This window comes from Mastomys coucha, unplaced genomic scaffold, assembly GCF_008632895.1.
Source record: "Mastomys coucha isolate ucsf_1 unplaced genomic scaffold, UCSF_Mcou_1 pScaffold22, whole genome shotgun sequence".
Lineage (NCBI taxonomy): Eukaryota > Metazoa > Chordata > Mammalia > Rodentia > Muridae > Mastomys > Mastomys coucha.
The window spans coordinates 169,864,560-169,872,510 of record NW_022196905.1 but is presented as its reverse complement, the minus strand read 5'-3'; the positions used below and the strand labels follow the sequence as shown (position 1 = coordinate 169,872,510).

At 39.7% G+C, this 7,951-nt stretch overlaps 1 pseudogene; it reads left to right on the top strand.

Moving 5' to 3' along the window:
- The first annotated feature begins 1,151 nt into the window (after window positions 1-1,151).
- Window positions 1,152-1,343, top strand: LOC116071676 (annotated as a pseudogene).
- Window positions 1,344-7,951: the final 6,608 nt, after the last annotated feature.

Below are 7,951 nucleotides of genomic sequence, written 5' to 3'. Positions count from 1 at the left end.
ATGTAAAATAAGCAAAACCAATTTAAAATAAAAAGGCTTAAGAGAAAACTTTGCATGACATAGACTATTGGAAGATATCTGTATATAATATATGTTCAATAAATCTTAGATTCTTTTCAGAGTAAATAAACATTCAAATTGGGACCATGACATCATTTTTATGATTAAGTAAAATAGTCAATTAGGAAATGTGAGGCCTAAATTTTTACCTGGCAAAGAAAGTCCAAGGAAAGGGGGAAATTTGAATCTAAATTGTAAGCAACATTTTATACCTAGTGCAAAGCTGAACTTCACATGTGATGCTTTTAATTTTGTGATTTAATGTGTTCTAGTGTATACTTCTCAATGCTATGTCTGATGAAGAGGAACCTGAAATATATGTACTTCATAAAAAAGAAAAACACAAAGTAAAAAATGCAAACCCAGCTAAATGATGTAGAGATCAACAAAAGCACCAAAAAAAAATTTTTTTTTTCTGAACCATGGCAATACTTCTATCAGCTGGTACCAGTGAGGCTTCCCCAACATTGGGACAGAGGAAGAATCACTGTGGGTAATATCAGACTCACACTGTCTGGCAATACCACAACCCACACACTTCAGCAATCACTCTTCAGAAGAATGAGTCCTTCTAAATGTGGAGCAGTTACTAGGACAGGTGAGAGCTATGTGTTTAATTTGGTGACCACTGGCTATTTGAAGTTCCTGCTTGTCATGTGACTGGGATAACCCAGCTCTGCTGTACTTCTGACACAATTCCTCCCGGGGTTTAGCAGAAGGGGCTGTTATTATGTTATAGCTGATAAACTTGAAAGAAACAAGTATGTTTTTCCTCAAATAAGCATGGATTAATTCATGTCATAATTTCCAAGCAAGAAAAAAGTCTTTTGTGAGACTATTGTATCTGACTTGCTTAAAAATCAACAAAACTAAAGAAAGAAAGGTATGATATTAAAGCTTGTCATATACTAGATTATCTCTAGTACGTGAAGAAATTCATTAATGAAATTAATAGGGATACATATTGGACACAGATCAACACATTAAATAGTTATATATTATATTATTATTATTATTATAGTTTTACATTTCACATGTACCCACTTGAGTTCTGTATGGATGACATTTATATATTATATGGGTCTTCAATTACAAGGTACATATCAGAATTTACATAGCTATACACAATTGTGCTAAAAGAAATTTGGCCACCCAGTGATGTACAGTCCCCTTCCACAATGTTGGACATCAAGCCGGGCTTTGAGTCTGCACTTGCATATTCCTACAACTTCTCAGAGTCCCTTGGACAGTGACTGAGGAGACAAACCATGCAGGAAACATGAAAAAAAAAAAGAAAGAAATTTGGAACACTGTAAATGTAGCTTTGAAACAGTTAGGTCCCAGGTTTTGAGTGTTTACTCAAAAAAAGAAACAGAAAAAGAAGAAGGAGGAGCAGGAGATGAAGAAAAGGAGGAGGAGGAGGGAGGACGAGGAAGAGGAGAATAGTTAATAATGCTAATAGCATTTTAGGAGAAGAGAAACCAATAGGGTTTGAAACAAGCACAAAGAGCTTAGTGGAAATGAAAGCTAGAAATAGGATAGATAGTTGATAAAGTAAGAGAAAGGACTCTATGAACACAGTCTATAGACAAGTCTGCACTCAAAGCCTTGTTGCTGTTTGATCATTGGGGAAACACTGTTTCCAAGGCAATTAGAGGTCAGTTAATATTGTGGGGTTAAGTTTTCCAAGTAAAATGTTAAAAGTAAGTTCTGAGGAATCACTTCCCTAATCCAGACTTAAATCTATCAGTGTCATATAGATTGCTGCTGTGGCTGAATACCTGACATGAATAACTTAAGGGAAGAAAGACTTATTTTGGCTCAGAGGGATCCACGGCTTTGAGCTGGAGTCAAGGTAGAATATCTCAGCTGTGGGCACATGGCAGCCAGGAGGTAGAGAAGGATAACAAGGAACCAGGGCCAAGACACACAATACAAACCCATTTCCCTACTGATCCCACTTTCTTCAACCATGCCCCACCTTGTCGCTCCACTACTTTACAAGTATTCTATCAAAAAAAATGAATCTATCAGCACATTAAGCCATTGATTATGTGGGGCCCTCATGATCAAATTGTCTCTGTAAATACTGCCACAGATGCATTCCTGGTCCTGCCTTCCTAATCTCCTACACATCTCGAAATCTAATTGAGCTGATAAGACACATATCCCATGTGTCAAAGGAGGCAGACAGATTTGAAGCAGTACACAATTAATTCTTTTATTGGCAGTCTTGAATATGATCTTATCTTTCTGTGGACGCATGATTGGTGCCCCTCTGGGTGGCTGAGTCTTGCCTGCTGAGATAGTGTCAAGGATTGCATGCTCTTACTTTGTCCAAATAGAGCAGATTTACATAGCCAGAGAGAAGACTGGAGATGTCACCCACTGATGGGATTAATTGAGAATATCTAAAGCAAGGAGAAACTTATCCAGGGCTCAAAGATGAAACAAAGACAATAAACTGATCTCACGAACACAAGGCTTCCTGATAAGGTAAGAATCTTTTTTTTTTTTCAAATCTTTTACTAAATCTGGAAAGAGAATAGATGTTTAAATTAAGCAATGCAGAAAGGTGGATGGAAGCAGAAACTGTACCTATGATGGCCGGAACCCCGCAATGTATTAAAAGTATTTAGAATGCGTGTGTGTCAGAGTAGGACAACATCATGGTAACTGGGACAGTTAGTAAGCCATATTACCTAAATGCAGAAGCAAAATGAATAAGACAGTGGGGATTTGTTCCAGAAGTGTGACTTGAGGTCTAAGGACACGAGCCTTTGTGTACACTCTGTCATGTGTTTCTTCTCAAAACACTTGGCCCAGATCACCAAATCTAGGGTTTACTTTCTCCTTATCCTCCCCCCACCTAAGTATCCTAACACCCTCTTTTATTTCTTTCACATGAACATAATAATTGTGTAAAGAATTTACTTTCCCCCTTGTCCTCATCATCTCTTTCCCATAAGAGCACAATACTGAGGTCACATACCTCCCAGTGCAGAGCCTTGCTTGGAACAATGCAGACCCTCAGAAAGGGCCCATGGGAACCCTTGTTGGTACTACAGTCTCGGCAATGAGGTGCGATGGGGGTGAGGAAGATCTCTTCTTTCTTGTAACATCTGAACTGAACATTTACTTCAGAAAAGTCTGTATGGAATTGCTATTTTTTTTTTTATACAGTGGTTTGCAATGAAATGGAAGGTGAGGGAGCAAGAGCAAGATGTCCTGATTGAAAGCCCCGGAGCTTGCAGACCAGCCTCTTTCCAGTGTTCTTGAAGATCATTAGGTATCTCTGGGTCTGCTCCTTTCTGCTTGAGGAGTTGGCTGCTGTTCCTGAAATTATTATTTTTCCCTTCTATTATGCTTGTCCGATGTGGCACTTTAATGCCTTATAGATAAAATGGTTTCTGTCAGCCTGCACTTCTCATGCCTGGAGAAAGTTTTACTGCTTCATAAAACCCTGTAATGCCCCAGTGTTTAAAGAAGATCTATCACTCTATCAGTGGGTCTTTATGGGCTCTGTGTACGTCTTTTTCTTCTTCTTCTTCTTCTTTTATCGTTGCAATGCAAGGTTGGTTCCTGAAGCAAAAAGGGGACAGAGATGAATGGATATGTGTGTGTTAATGAACGTCAGGAATGCTGCTCAATTTATACTGAGGTAGAATTAAATAGCTAAAGCAAATTGTAGAATACCCTCTCAGGCAATGGCAGTAAGCATCATGAAGGAAGTCTAACGTACAAATGTTCTTTTGTAAGTGATCACAGGAGGATTACGGTTTCATTCACTGGTTTTGGTTAGAGAAGCTTGGGCATTGCTGTGTTTCAATTTTCTCTCACCTACCAGATGCTTAGAGACTTGATAACCCTTTACCTAGTGGACAGGGAGCATCAGGCACAACTTGCTTCTAGCCGCCTGTTCTACACAAATATCTCTGTGAGGGTTATAAAATGATTAAAATGCATCCTTTAAAAGGATAGTGAGAGTCACACAGGAGACATGCTTCTCTCGTGTGTTGTCTAAGAATTTGAACTCTGTTACCTGTAAGTAGCATAGTGCTCTCAAGTTGTTGCTGTTGTTTGTGGTGTGTGTGTGTGTTTGTATGTTTATGCACACAGACTGGAATGCCTTGGAGCTGTGACTGGACATGTGCACGTGGTCCGGAGTGGCCAGTGTAGAGCCGTGAAGGTGAGAATCTGGTTTCCACTTCTCCCTGCAGTGCTGATGAATCCCCATGTGCTCTGCCTGCCATATGGGCAGTACTTCTGTCTCCCACCATCACAGGCGTCACATCATCACCTGCGCAGATGGATGGAAATGACCTCCTTGGCTGTCAGCAGGTACTCCGTGGCCCTCTGTTCATGCTCTCTATGACAGTGTGCACTGGAACCTTATTTTCAGGGGCGCTCAGTAAGCAAATGAGCATCTGTTTCCACACTGCTGAACAATTTGTTTTGTTCAGTGTAGAAAGTATTTCCAAGCTAGTCTCTGTATGCTCTGGGCTTTTGGTGACAACCATGATAGACAAACACAGAACAGCAGCAACAACAAAATGGGAACGGAGCCAAGGTTACTTTGGTAATTTAAGCCAAATGAAGTGAACAAATAACAGGGAAATGCCATGCCGGAAGATCGGAATCAGCAACTCCTCCAGGGTGTGCCTTCGAACTCTGATCCACATCACACAATTTTGCAGTTCTGTTCTTGAACAGAGCAAATACATATGATGTCACCATTCCATGTTTTCCATTGTGGGGCGGGGCAGGGGGGAGCAATATCTCAAAACAAAATACAGAGCACATCTTTTTTTTTTCCCACAAAGTATTTATTTTTTACCTCCAAAGATAGGATTATTATTTGATTTTTCTAAACTATCTTTTATTTGTTCCTCTACAATTTCATACATGTATGCAGTATATCTTGATGAGGTCGGTTGCTGTCATGATGGGCAGATGACTTGCCTCCTTTCTGGCTTGCGTCTTGCCAAAGAGTGACCGATAAGAAGGGTAGGTGGTTAGGAAGGGCCAAGCAATATGAAGAAGGAAGAGAGGTTACATGCCAGATAGACATCCCGTGTGATCAGACATCTTCCATACACTGAACTGTGGGATGTACCCTTAAAGCTTTAGTTCCCTCTTCAGAGAAAAAAGCAGTATGTGTGGACTTAGGTGACATACTGTCCAAGCGAGTGCTGTCCAGGATTAGTACAACATGGATGTTAAGTGTTCAGAGGCTTTGTAAAGCACACTGTGCTTATGCATCATTCATTGTTAGACATGTAGGGTCAGACTCCATTAAGGAGGTGGAGAGTAGACTCCAGTGAAAGTTATGTTCCCAGGAAGTGAGCTAAAGGAGGAAAACTTCGCAGAAGCATGTACAGCTTAATCTTCACGTTCTTTGTCTCACATTCTCCCTAGTCTCCAAGTACTGACTGCCACCAAATGAAAAGTATCTTTATTACTCCCTTTCACATAACCAACATTGAACTTGTAGTTAAAACCTCCTAATTTCTAAAAAGTACTAGCAAAAGCCCAGCAGATGATTACTCCAAGACGTGAGAATAAGTGGCTTTGGAATAATCATATAATGATGCAGGAATGAGTCAGAATTTAACTCTAAATGATGCTATAAACCAGAAACATAGAACCAAGTTAGTTTTGACTACCATTTGTTACAGTCTACAGTCTGTGTTACATAAGGCTCTGTCTATATCAGAGTGACCTATGGTTATATCTGTGGGGGTTATCTTGATTGTTCATTGATGTAAGTGGACCCAGCTCACTGTGGGCAGTGCTATATAAGAAAACTAGTGAACCATGAGCTTCCTCACGTCTTCCTCAAGCAGTGGCTTTCCATGAGAAGTTTCATGTTGCAAGCTCCTCCTTGAGCTCCTGACTTGACTTCTCTCAATGACACCCTGTAACATGTAAGTCAAACAAACTGTTCCTTCCTCAAAGTTGTTTTTGGTCATCGTGTTTGCTACAGCCACGTAATGAAACAAGGAGAGAAAATATTGTGGAGTTGACACCAAGCTATTCAGGTGTGACCAGGGGTTCTGAGCAGCGATAATGAGTTCCATTTTCATTGCTGCTTTTCTGAGATGTCATGACACAAGGGAATATCAAGCTTTTTTAAGGGCTAATTGAAAAGACCAGGAGTCTTCATTCCTGCACCGCAGTCAGCAAGTAAGGCCCTGCCATCCTTTTACAATGTGGACTATTAATCTGCTTTCTTCCCAGAGTGGAGACTGAACTTGTCTACCCTCCCCTTCTTTGTAAGGAACAGACCCTGTACATAGTATGTTGTGTTCAGTTTGAGACCCATTTCCACTTAAAGAATTCTTTAAGTATCAATATAATCAGGTTCTAGATTCGTATTTTTCTTGAATTCATGATTTTTTTTTAATTTGCTCTTTAACAGCTTCCAGAGAATATTCTGTTTCTTCAAGGGTAGATATTCAAATTTTCAAACTAAATTTTAGTTTTTTTACTTATTCACTTTACATCCTGCTCACTGCCTCCCACAATCCTTTCCCCCTCGCCCCTCCCTTTCTCCTCTGAGCAGGTTAGGGGGACCCCTGGATATCCCCCCACCTGAAATTCAATTTTTTATTTTTGGTGTACCTGGAAGATCTATCGGTTATAGCTATAGATCAGAAATTTTGTAAAAATTCCAGTGTTTAAGGACTCTGATCCTACAGGAAAGACATAAAATTGGTATCCCAGGGAGAGCATGTCTTTCTGGGATGCTTTGGATAAGCTGAAGGATAAGGAAATGGTTGTCAAACTCCAGTCCTTTTTCTGGTCTACTGGACAGGGTTAGGAGATCTATGATTTAGAGATTAGGTGAGCTTATTGAAAAAGTATGGACTGTTTGTGGAACTGTTTTTAAACAAGGCAGCCTGCGACGGAAGGTAGAGTTAGAAAGAAAGGTATGTTTCTTGCTTATGCCGAGAATTCAATTCTGCCTTGACTCCCTGAGAAACTGAAGCTCTGAGATGGGCGGTCAGAAGCCTGTGCCACTTCCTTCTCTGTTAAGGCTTTCTTGGTCACTCTGAAAAGTAGCAGAGGGGAGATTTAGAAGGATGTGACAAGAGCAAAACAAATCAGAAGAGGGAAAAAGACGCCTACCATCAGATGCTTAGTCTTTGGACTGCTGTGAGGTATCAGGCTGAGAACCACAGTAAGCAAAACAAAACAAAACAAACTAGACAACTCAATAACGTTTGTGAAAAAGGATGCTATTATGAGTTTGGATATAATTGATACCCAAGAAGTTGAGTTATATCTGGACCCACATATAATGACCAGTACCTCTTGTAGGTTAGAGAATCCCTCTTCTCACTCAATAGATGGTCAGGGATAATTTTTATCTGACCTGAACCTACACTGGGCATTGGTTGATTCTGTAGGAAAAAAAAATATTTACAATAATAATTACTCAGGCCCCAGGAGGCCTTACTTGGTTCCTTTTCTAGAGTTACAACTTGTAAGTGAACAATATAAAGAAATTAGGTAAGAGACTCTAAAATATTTAATAGCTACAGCCTTAGGGGCTACCATCTAAAGGAGATAAACACTGAGATCTTGCATATGAAGAGACAAGGCAAAATGAATTATACCTTTGAAAGCTGATAAACTGGGCAGATGTCACCAAAGCCTAGAATAAAGAGATTGAAGGATTTAATTCAAGTGAAGATAAGTCAAGTAACAGTAAAAAAACAAATATTTCACTATCATCATAACAAATAGAAATTTGTGATCTCTTAAATTTTGCCCAAAGCACTTAGGCATTTGTCTTTGTGATGATTTTGACAATACATTTTAAATTTTTGCTTTAATGAGAAAACTGTAACTTGGAAATTTCCATCACTCTGAGGATGATGTCACA